Source organism: Carlito syrichta, unplaced genomic scaffold, assembly GCF_000164805.1.
Source record: "Carlito syrichta isolate Samal-C Ts95f unplaced genomic scaffold, Tarsius_syrichta-2.0.1 Scaffold305717, whole genome shotgun sequence".
NCBI lineage: Eukaryota > Metazoa > Chordata > Mammalia > Primates > Tarsiidae > Carlito > Carlito syrichta.
In genome coordinates this window covers 476,197-489,161 of record NW_007249813.1, presented here as the reverse complement: position 1 = coordinate 489,161, position 12,965 = coordinate 476,197, and positions in this window count along the sequence as shown.

The window sequence follows — 12,965 nt, the reverse complement described above, 5'->3', positions numbered from 1 at the left end:
CCCCAGGGATCCTGTCCAATCTTGAGTCCTGTCACAGCAGGCCTTTGCCTGAGACCCCCAGCAGCTCCGCATCTCATCGAGGCAGTGTCCCATCTCCACTGGCCCCTGGCAGCCCGGCCAGGCTCAGCTCTCGTTTCCTTGACTCCAGCCACACTGTTCTTTCTGTTCCTCACACTTGCCATGCACCTTCCTACCTCAGGTTCTCTCCACCTGCTGCTCCCCTCTCTGGAGTCCTTCAGAAAGCCACACGATCTGCTCCTTTACTTTATACAGATCTCTGCTCAAATGTCACCTCCTCAGAGAAGCCCCCATCACCATCACTCTCCCCTTCACTAAGTTTTAGTTTTCTCCATAGCACTTTCACCTCACATTATATATATTTTAAAAAATGCTTTGTCTGGCTCTCCTCTCTAGAGGGGAGCTCTTTGTCAGTTTTGTTTTGTTCACCGCTATATTCTCATTGCTTTCAGTGGTGCCCAGCACAAACTTGCTGAATAAATGAAACCAAGAAACTCAGGGACTGTCATAGACAAGTCCACGAAAAAATGTTTTCTTCCTTTTCAGTTTAAACGATCTAGCACCTAACATCAGTCTTTGTGGTCATCCTTTTTCTGACGCTCTGACCTCTGAGTGACCTTCAGCAAATAACTCAACTTTGTTAGAACTCACTTTGCCTAGCTGTAGAATGGAAATAAAAACACAACCTACCTCCCTTCCCAGACATCTTAATGAAGCAGCCTCTGAAAAGCCTTCTTTGTTCCTCGAGGAAAGGAGCCACACAGATGAAAACTCTCATGATGAAGGCAGGAGGGTGGGAGCTGTGCTTTGCTCGGCTCCATTTTCACAAAGAGTAGGCATCCATTAAGTGCTTATCAAAGTTAGTATTTGTGGGACATCAACTGCAGCTGCTTCTGCAGCCTTCATTGCGGAAGCCACCCCTTTTCTGGACTAGCCTCCCTGAGAACAACAGAAGAACAAAGTCTGACTTTGATGTGACGCAGATTCCTTTTCCCCAGAAGAAGCCAACTACGTGATGCTTGATGGGCACACAGCTACCACTGATGTGTTCTTTGCTTTGAACACAAAGCAGAGAATTTCACGAAAGGAAAAACGTTCAGGCTGGAGGATTCTGTCTCTTCGGGTCTAGCTTTTCTCAGAGATCCCAATACCGTGACTCTCCTAATTTCGGTTGATCCCCTGGTTCAGCTACTGATTTTGGCAGGTATTCCCTGAGTCATGTCCCGATGGAAACCAATGTGAATCTGGTGCCAGGCACGTTCATGCTCAGTAAGCATCGGGAGGTTGGATGAATGCATGCATGTTCCCATGAGACCGTGTTTTCCCTCACTTCACGACGTTCCCTTTTCCTTTTCCCATTTCCTTTCTGAGGCTGTTTCTATTTCTTCCCCTCAGTGCTTCTGTCAAACACATGGGCATTTCATGGTTTTGCAGGGCTTGAAAGATTACTAACTCTCCAAGGTCCAGTGATCTGGTATCAGGAGATCTAAGTTTTCTCCTTCTCTCTGCTATTTAAAGAAGTGTGTTGTAATTTCCCCAGCAGAAGTGAAAGTGATTCGCCTCTACTCAAATGTCTGCACAGGCACAAGAATGAGGGCACGGGGGAGCAAGAAGAGGAAGAGGCACCCTTTGAAGGGTTGGGAGCAAACCCTCACATAGGCCCTGATCACACAGTGCAAGGAAATGAAAACCTGGTGTCACTGATGTCCCTGTCATCAAGCAGGTACCAGAAAAAAATTTATTTTGATTTTCTACATTCATTTTAAGAACTGGGGCTTCCTCATTTGCCTGAGGAGGATTTATACAAGAACACACAATTTATAGTGAATTTTAAGATGAATAAAATATTAACATACTTTTTGTTTCCCCTGAAATATAATACCTAAATTAGTGTGGTGCCCTGATTACCATCCCACACATGTATTTAGGTTGCAAATGAGCTCAGATTGCAAAAAGCACATTTGTAGCAGTGGAGCAAGTGAGACATGCATTTTCTGTGTAAGTTGCCATTTTATTTTAACAGCATGTTGCCATTTTATTTTATCAACTGGTATATCTGAAGTATCAGTCAAGTAAAATTGTTGCCACTGTGGCAAGGATCATTTTACGGTATATTTGTTCTAAAAAATTAATATGGTAAAGTTACCAGAATTAAGTGGTAGTGTTTTGCTTAAGAAGTGGGAAAGATTTATAGTTCGTTAGGAACATAAGAAGAAACTGGCTCTAAGAAACTTGTTATTGTACTTGAAAGAATATCGTCAAAGTCTTTATCCATATTTATGTGGCTCCATAGGACATAGTTTCTTGAGATTTTAGTGTTATCTTCCACAAAACTATTGGTTTTAATCTTTTGGAAACTGTAGGTTTTTACTAGTGATCATATTTTCCTCTTTGCTTTGGTGGGTAGGAAGCTTAGAGCCTAATTCACAATCTTTAGTGACTCCTATGAAACTTTATATTTGTGCTTCTTTTTTCTTTCTCTTTTTTAGAGATTAGGGTGGGATTGTATTAATTCTCTCCCTGGCTTTATTTTATTATCAATATTTTCTCTTCACTGGGATTATTTCAATTATTTCTTTTCTCTCATATATGTTCTTAATATATAAATTAATCTGATCTCAAAGTGATAAAGTGAACACATCCAAAGTCATCATTCTAGTACTTCTATTCACCCCATCTCTCTTTCTTTTTAGAACTGTACATTTAGAATGCTGTCTTCCTCTTGAAGTTTTTAAAACAGTTTACTTCTTCTCTGAGTTGTTGTATACTGAATTTAGATTTTCTTCTTGTTTTTTGGGTCTCTCTTTTTTATCCTTTCCTTCTAAAAAAAATGTGAACTCTGATCTTAGGTTTGATTAGTCATCAACTTGAGGACTACCACTACTGCCTCTCTGCCAGTGAGTATTTTTTTATGGTATTTCCAGGAGGGGTGATTAATCTAGTCTCATCCATCATGTTCTTTCACCGTGTCTGCCCAGTGATTGTGTCTTTGCATTTATTTCTTTACTGTCTTACTCAGTTTAATTATTTATTATTTGACCATTTCATTCTCTCTCTCTCTCTCTCTCTCTCTTTCTCAGAACTAGCCACTCCTTCGTCTCCTTTGCTGCTCCTCATCTCTCCTATGACATGATTCTGGAGCGCCCCAGGGCTCAGTCCTTGTACCTCTTCTCTTTTCTGCAAATGCTCCTACCTTGGCTGACTCGTATAACCTAATGACTTTAAATAGCACCTCTACACTGAAGACTGAAAGTTGTATCAGTAATTAGTATGTCTCTTGTGAACTCCAGACTCACATGTCCAACTATGCATCATCTCCAGATAGATATCCTGTAGGAAACCCAAACTTATTCAACTGCTAATCTCCACTTATAAACAAGCTCTGCTCCTGTGACCTTCTCCCTCTCACTTTATAGCAACCCCAACTGTATCCTTTCAACTGCTTGGACTGAAGGTCTTGAAATCTTCCTGACTCTCACTCTTTCTTGCATACCTCACCTCCAATCTGTGGACAGATTCTGTTATTTGTAACTGCAAGATATATCCAGAATCTACCAACCGCTTCCTTTGCTACCACCAGCATGGCCCAAGTCCCCATCGCATATTTCCTGGGTTAGCAGTGGTATCTTTCTCTGCTGACCCTGCTTCTGTTCTTACCCTTGTGTGTTCTCTTCTCCACCCAGCAGCCAGTGGGATCATGGGGAGTGCATTCCTAGTAAAAAAGGAAAGTCTTTTCATCCACTTACAGTTAAAGCCAGAGTCCTTACAATGGCCTTTGGGCCCTCCGAGCTCTGGACCCCTGACCTCTCTGACCACCCCCTGTCGTCTGCACACCACTCCTCAGGTGAGTTCCTTTGCTTGCGCAGACCCCTCAGCCATCCCTGTGTCTCACTCCCCATCTCCTTCAGGTCTTTACTCAAACCTTCAGTCATCAGAGAGACCATCCTGTTCAAATCCCTGATCATCCTACTGAAAACTAAGGCTCCTCTTCCATCCCTGCCCTCTCTGTTTCTTTCCTTGGTTTATTTTTCTCTGCAGCACTTATCACCACTTCACATACCATATGTTATGATACTTATTTTCTTTTTTGTCTGCCTCTACCTTCTTCTCCCAGAGCACAAACTCTGTGACGAAGACATTTTTATCTGTGTTGTTCATGTCATGTGCCAAACACCTGAAACAGTGCCTGGTGTGTAGGTAGCTCCATAAATATTTTGTTGAATGAATGGATGAAACCAGATACCCTGACCTCATTGGCACTAATTCTAAACAATTAAGCTAATAAAGCAGAGTGTCATCCAAAATAAATTAATAGAATGAAGCAAGGTCCCCGTTGCCAAAGCAAAATAGAATATTAAAACAATAACCAGTTAATTAGGGCAAAAGGGAATTTTTAAAAAACTGTGTTATAGGATTGTATAGAATCATGGACCTGAAAGGAAATCTGAGCTTTGCTCAGTCCTGCCTCATGACTGCAAGACTGAGAGGACATTTTTAAACCATGGTAAAGAGGAACTTTTCTATGTTCAAGAGCATTGGGGAAAATACTTTTTTTTTTTTAGCCATTCATATATTTATCTTTTGATGTTCAACAAGTCACCATGTGCTTTGCTTCATAGGAAAGTCATATCTCTACCTTAAATCACACTTACTGAAATGAAAGACCAATTGCGATTACATGCACATTCCTGCTTCTTCTCTTTATCTTTGACTATCTGGCCCCAAACAGGAATGAAGAAAAGTGCCATGTCCCTCAGGTGTCTACTGGCAGAAAATCGAAACTCCACCTAAATTACTGAAGACTTTAGCCTTTTTGTAAGTTGTCTTAAATAATTTCCTTTGAAATACATTTTTCTATTTTAAGTTGACACTTTTTTTTTTTTTAAATGGGAAGGAACTATTAGTTCATCTGTCTTTTTTTTCTTTTCTTTTTTTTTTAGTCAGTGTCTCACTCTGTCACCCAGGCTGGAGTGTGCAATGGCACTATCATAGCTCACCACACCCTCAACTTCCTGGATTTGGGTGATTCTTCCACCTCAGCTTCCTGAGTAGTGGCTGGGACTACAGGTGCGTACCACCATGCCTGGCTAATTTTTTTAATTTTTTTGTAGAAATGGGGTCTCACTATGTTGCTCAGGCAGATCAATTGTCTATTTAAAGTTTGCATATTACAGATCAAATACTGTTACAGCAATGTGCTACAATTTTTAGAATTGCATAGGGTAAGATTTTCTGGTCTAACAGAAGGTCTATTTTTTACTAACGTATTATTTTTGCTGGATATTGCTTGAAATCAGTTAAAACCAGTAGCAAGTTTCCAGCAAAACAAAATAGTTACAGCATGAGAGAAGATAGGTTAGACTGGAAGTTAGGAGAGCAGGCTGGAATCCAGTTCTTATTTTGTCACAGAGCTGCTGTGTGAGCTTGAGGCAAGTTCCTCATTCTTTCTGGGTTTGAGTCTTCCTACCTATAAAATGAGAGCTTTATATGTAAAGGAACACTGTAGTCTCTTTCATCCCTAGGATTTATGATTTTTTTTTTTTTTAAGTCGGAGTCTCACTCTGTCGCCCAGGCTGGAGTACAATGGTACACTCACGGCCACTGCAGCCTTGACCTGCTGGGCTCAGGTGATCCTTCCGCCTCAGCCTTCCAAGTAGCAAGAATTACAGGCATGCCACCATGTCCGGCTAAGTTTTTGATTTATTGTAGAGATGAGGCCTCGCCAAGTTGTCTAGGCTGGTCTCAAACCCATGGGCTCAGGCAGTCCTCTCACCTTGGCCTCCCAAACTGCTGAGATTATAGGCATGAACCACTGCACCTGGCCTGTGATTCTTTATAGAGCTGAAATAGATTTAGCCTGAAGTTTTTGATTTTGATTTTCTCTCTCTTCCTTCCATTTTCTCTTTCCTTCCACCCTTCCTTCTTCCCTTCCTTCCTTACTTGTGTTTTGCTTCTCTTCCCTTTTTTAATTTCAATTCTTTCTCCTGTTTTCTTACCCTTTCTTTTCTTCCCCCAATTATTTTCTTATCTATGTCTTTATCTTTTTACTTGTTCCCTTTCCTTCTTTTTCATTTTTCTTTTCCTTTTCTCTTAATTTTTCTGCTTTACCTCCTTTCTAGTTTTCCATCTCATCTTCTTTCTCTCAGTAGCAAATCACTTGACATTTCAACAGATCCATAAAGTAGCAGTAGTTTTATGGGCTGATGTTAACACCTATTATGACCAGCCAGGCTTTGCAAACTGATGTTAGTGCTGATAGGGTGGCTTTTAGGCCTTGTAAGGAAAGTAGCCAAATCAGCACATGGCTATTATTTAATGATGCCCAGAGTCTAACAGGAAGCCTTCTGCAAATTGCCTCACAAATTATACAGTGGCACCTTGCCTTCTTGTTATTGGCATGAAATCGATTTTTGAAACTAGGTTTTGACAGCCAAATTCTTTTCCTGTCATAGAAAGCATCAGTGCCCCCCCCACATACAGACACACACACAAATCTACCTTTTTAAACATAAAAATTAAAAATACCGTTAGAAAATGTCATAATCAAAGAAAGCATAAACAACAAACTTGAGAAAATATGTACATCATAATGACAATCCCAAGTTCCAATTTCTAGAATATGTAAAAAGTTATTTCAAATTATATATTTCAATAGAAAATGGGCAAAATTTGTGAGTAGATAACTCACATGGAAGAAAATAAAAATGGCCAGCCAACAGAAGATGTTCAACCTCAGCAATGGAGGAAAGTCGGTTTGAAAGGGTCATTAAAAAAAAAAAAAGTTGTTATTTTTAACAAAATATGATGCTTCAAGCTGACCTGAAGAATATTGGTGTGCATTTTCTCTTCCTTAACTTTTAATCTTACCATGTACACCTTAAAAATGTCTTTAAAATACTTTCTCCCCTAAAAACAATTTTGCCGAATAACATTCATCCCCTTCCTCAACCAGTTCTCTTAAAACTCTAGGGTATAAAGATATCGAGAGGTAGTTTTTTCTGAGAAATGTTTTATGTAAGCCAAATTCTGTCAGACTGGGCCACCATTATTCTTCTCTGTCACCCAATTACTACGAAAATGCTCAGAATATTAGGCATCATTGTCCTTATTCAAATATTTGTTTTAAAACTGGAAGGAATCGTGCCGTCTTGGCGCTCTTCTTTTATCTCTTACTTAGGATAATAGAGAGTAAGAATATAGGATTTGGAGTCAAACTGAACATGGGCTTGGTCAGAACTCTGATGAGAACACCATGTAGTCAGTATCTACAAATTTAGAAAGAAGAGATAGAATCTCACTGAAATCTCAAGAAAAGAACTTTGCAACTTATTCAGGGTTTGAATCTAAGTCTATTGAAATCCCACTGAGTCAGTACAATGTAGAACGATATCTCATTCTGTGAATAGTCAAGCTGTAAAATGTTTCACAAATTTTAATGCAGTAGAATGAGGAGAACAGATGAGAAAAGAGAGTGACAATAGTCGGAACTGTAGGGGAAGCAAACACACATCAAGGTTTGTGTATAATTTTGATACAATATGGGTCAACATCTAATAATATTGCAAAGATGATGAGAGGTAACCTTGACAACCTGGCTGATGCAGGCACTGAAAGAATAAGATTCACAGAGAGAAACAGGAGAAAATCATGGCCATTCTCTTGGTTCACTGCTGGCTCATAGCTTTTGCTTTATAGAAAATTTCTTACAACTTGTAAACCAAAGTCTTCTATTACTTAAACCCCAAATGTGTAGCAAACACCTGTAATAGGCCAAGACAATAGGTTAAGCCTTGGGGATTTAGAGGTCGCCTCCCCACAAAGCCTCTCAGGATGGACCTTTCTATTTACACCAAGTAGGAGCCAATGTGACCCACACAGTAACCCTGTAAGCTCAATGCTCTGGTGACAGCAACAAAGGCAGTGATTAATTTTGACAGGTGTAATGCTAATAACAGCAATAACAACAACAATACTGATAATAGTAATAAATAGACTAGATTTTGCTACAATAGCAAACAATCTCCAAATCTCAGTGGCTCCTCCCAACACAATTTTATTTCTCGATCACATTCTGTGTCCATGTAGATGGAGGGACTCTGCCTGGCACAGCTATGGAATGCCACCACCGAGGGCAGGCAACTTCTGAGGCTGCTACGGTTGGGAGAAGAGTAAGGGAATTGAGTGCTGGCTCTTTTTTTTTTGAGTTGGAGTCTCTCTGTCGCCCAGACTGGAGTGCAGTGGCCGCTCCCGGCCACCGCAGCCTTCACCGGCTGGGCTCTGGTGATCCTTCCGCCTCAGACTTCCAAGTAGCTGGAATTACAGGCATGCACTACCATGCCTGGCTGATTTTTTGATTTATTGTAGAGATGAGGTCTCACTGCCCAGGCGGGTCTCGAACCCGCGGGCTCAGGCAATCCACTCACCTCAGCCTCCCAAAGGCACAGGATTACAGGCTGAGCCACCGAGCCCAGCTGAGGGCTGGCTCTTAAGTCTCATGTGTAGTCACAGCTTGCTGGCTGTATCTTATCACATGACCTTCTTCAAGGCTGGGACACGGGTGAGGAATGAGCTGCCCTGAGTGGGAAATCTTAGGATACTCTGGCCCTTGGGGTCATGCAGGAGTAGAATTGGCGCACGTGTGACTTCTTATAAGAGTGAGTAGGTGGCTTCTTGTATTTTGCACTGTAGACACCTACTAGTCTCACCCTAGTCCCAGCCTAAATGGAAGGGGTTAGGAGCTGTCATGTTTGTCTGTTGAGGAAGGGAAGATCAGTTGGATGCTGGGGAATACTAGATATGTCTAGTAATCTAGGCTTGAAACCTCAACCTCATCTGTAACTTTCATCTGTTCCTTTTCTTCTCACCTTTCTGATCCAGGCGGTCACTAAGTCTTAGGCTTTTAACCAAACATAACAAAAGTGCTAGCATGATGGATACTTACTCTTTGTTGAGTATTGCACACATATGGTTGTCAATTCACTTATTCAATCCTCACTTTAGCCCTATCAGGAAGTTCCTGTTACTATAATATATTTTTTAATTTTAATTTTTGTTTTTTATAGAATAGGGTCTCCCTTTGTCACCCAGGCTGGAGTGTTGTGGTGTGATCATTACTTACTGTAAGCCTCAATCTCCTGTGCTCAAATGATCCTCCCACCTTGACCTCCCAAAGTATTGGGATTATAGGTATGAGCCACTGTGCCTGGCCCCACTATTCCAATTGTTTAAATGAGAAACTGAGGCTTAGAGAAATGGAGTGACTTGCCCAATGTCTTCATTTATAAGAAACAGAGTTGAGATTCAAACTCATAACTGAATATGATGCTCTGTATCCTTGGTGGAACACACATTTAATATTCCAAATTTATTACATGAGAGTGTGGCTAGAACAGAGCAAAGAACACTGACTTGCAACTCGTAGGAAGTGTGTTTAGGTATCATCAGCAATGATTTCAAGTTTATGGCATTGACGAAAGGCGGAGGGTTTTTTGGTTGTTGTTTTGAATTTTCACTTGAGAATGCAGTGTAGGATTTGGAAGGGGGACCAAAATATCTTTGCTAATCAGGTGTATGATTAGGGACAATCCCTTCTTCTCAGGTTTTCTGACCATCCAATGAGGAACTGAGATCCCCTAAGTCCATTACCAGTATTGACAAACAAAATTTTGGGAGGATGGCAGAGATGGGGAAGATAAAGAAGGAAAATATTTTTAAAAGCATACAAATATTCTCTAGCTAAGCTGAAATTTTGACATCTCAAACAGAATAGACAATGTCTGACTGCTAATATTGATGCAAACATCATAATTTCAACATTGAGCCATAAAATCATTCCTTTTCAAGCAAAAAAGTAAAGTAAACGGTGATATAGCAAGAGTTTCACAAGTTAATTTGGCAGTGATTGAGTTTTCATTGGTCAAAATGTTAATTAAAGTGTTTATTTTGGGTTTGTTGTGCAGAAAATATAGAATGAGTGTGAACAGAGCTAAAGGTTTGGCTCCTCCTGATACCACATGGGGCAACCATAAATGGCTGAAATGCTGAGAGACTGTGAAGATAGAAACAATAGAAGATCTTCCTCATAATGAAACTGAGGGAGGACTACTTAGTTTAATTAGGAGGAATATTCTGAAGTAGTCATTAAGGATGAAATCATGTACACCAGTGCACACACAAACTTTGTCTTTACATTTTTTGTAGAAACATCTGGCAAAAACATGTTGAGAAAAGAAAACTTTTCTGTTTTGTGCAGCAGGATCTTGCTGTGAAGAGATGAAAACTTTAGCTAATTACAGGATGTCTGCAAAAAGAAAGGGCTAGCTTTATAGTTTAGGCCCATTTTTCTCCCTACAGGGTAGACTAACATAAAAGCAGTGGTACGCTCTGGGAAATAAGTATGGGGTGGGAAACAATGAAGTGCATCTGATATATAGTACCATACCATAAGGTTTATTAAAGCAAGCATTCAGTTTATACTTGCTTTTATAAGTGTGCCAAGAGAAAAACAGATAACTCTAAAATCTGTATGATAAAGACCGCAAAACTCTACATTTTCTTGTGTGTAACATGTTGCTGATATTTTATTTAAAATGTCTCAGCTATTGTCCTATATAGAAGTCAATAATGCAAATTTTGGAATTCTGTTTTGTATTTATTTTCAAGACTACACCATCCCAGAACTTTTTTGAAATTTCCTTTTTCAATTTCTCTTTAGCTTCAAATTTTGCCTTTCCTTACAGTCTTGCATTCATTCAAGGCTTTTCTAGAATTCTGTAGACTGTTGGGCTTTAAAAAGCAGAAGGGAGAGGGGGAGAAAAGTTGAGTGCAGCCTGGTCTTAGTTTCTCTTGGAACATCCCACATGACCCTCCTACTAATGTCACAAAATGTCAACACTGGAGTGATAGGCACCCCCAGGGGTTAAGACACTCAGTCTGTTAACAAGTCCGCCAGACAACCATTCTAAAAGGATCAGGATTTGATTTAGGCAGAGTGATGCTTAACCCCTCTGACCTCTTCCTGTAGGAACAAGATGCTTAAAACCACCAGAGGGGGACTATTCCTTTTCTGTCTTCTGGAGCTGATTGAATGCAAGAGGTGAGTTTCTCTCTTCCCATCTCTAGAATTTGCGTGCATATTTTTATTTTTGAGTCAGAGTCTTACTCTGTCGCCCAGACTGGAATGCAGTGGCACACTCACGGCCACCCCAGCATAGATTTGCGGGCTCAGGTGATCCTTCCACCTCAGCCTTTCAAGTAACTGGAACTACAGGTGTATGCTACTACACCCAGCTAATTTTTTGATATATTGTAGAAAGGAGGTCTCAGCAACTTGCCCAGGCTGGTCGGGAACCCCGGGCTCAGGCACTCCATTCGCCTCAGCCTCCCAAAGTGCTGAGATTACAGGCTTGAGCCACCATACCCATCCTTTTTTTTTTTTTTTTTTGAGTTCTTTATAAAGGGCTAGGCCAGTCATTATCTACTTTCTAGTTGTGTGTCATCACCTACAGTGTCATGTACCTGACTGAGCCTTGTGGCTCGGTGACTTGCAGAATCTGGTTCCTGCAGCCACATCTCCTGGCGACGGTGCTGCACCTTGCCCACCTGCCTTGCAACCGCCCATCGTCCTCCAACCATTATAGGCACCTCACTGTTAAAAATCATCTCTCCTCTGACAAACTCCGAACTCTCAAAACTATTTGGACAATGTGCCCTTTTAGTGCTTAATTCTCTCTAGTTTTCTGCCCTTCCCACTGCTCCCCATTATCTCTCCAAAACCAGACCAGACAGTGTCATCCATCATTTACTCTTCTTGAAATGTTGGCTTTCTTGAAGCTGAAAACCATTTCTTGATGTGTCTATCATAAGTGGAAACATTCTGGTAATGCTGTGTGGATTTTCTGACATCTGCCTCTGTGCGTTTTGATTTGTAGTCTTTGCATTAGGACTCTAAACTCCCTGAGGACCATACCTGTGTCTGTTTTTGCTCATCACTGATCCTTTGCCAAGAACCTAGAGCTGTTTGTGGCACATAGTAGAAGCTCAATAATTTTCCCTATCAAGCATAGGAATGAATGCCCCTACTTTGGCCATGTACTGTGCTAGGTGCCTTGAGTTAGCTGCAAATGAGAATTATTCTCATGATCAAACCTTGGCTAAAGGGCAGATCTTTCAGCATGCCTGTCATTGCTTTCAGCTTTAAACAAAGCAATAGAAATATGGGTTAGGTGCAGTAGCTCATGCCTGTAATACCAGCACTCTGGGAGTCCAAGGTGGGAAGATCCCTTCAATCCAGGATTTTGAGATCAGCTTGGGCAACATAAGCAAGACCTCAGTCTCTACCAAAAAAAAAAAAAAAATTAGCTGGGCATGGTGGTGTGCTTCTGTATTTACAGTTACTTGGGAGGCAGAGGCGGGAGGATCACCTGAGCCCAGGAGGTAGAGGTTGTGGTGAGCCACGATCATGGCACTGCACACCAGCCTGGGTGACAGAGTAAGACCCCAATTCAAGAAAAAAAAAAAAAAAAAAAAAGAAGTGCCCGTCTAAGATCTGGTGTTTTAGAGATCCTGGAGGAAACTGCTCCCAAGTGAGTCTCCCTTTAGCCTGACAGCACGTGGCATTTTCTGAATATTTTTTCTTTTTTTTTTTTAGATTTATTTATTTATTATAAAGGTGTGGGGTACAATTCAGGGCTAGGTATACAAACATTGATCATGCAGCTACCCTTGTTGATGAGGTGTGCCCTTCGCTCCCCTAGCAGCTTCCCCCAACTACCAGTCCCACCCCCCTTCCCCTGACAGTTTTCTGCTACTGCCAATCGCTTTCCCACAGCATTATAATTGTTCAAGGTCACCTTATGAGTGAGAACATATGGAACTCAGTTCTTTGTTTCTGTGATAAATCACTGAGTATGATCAACTCCAAATCCATCCAATTTGCTGCAAAGTCC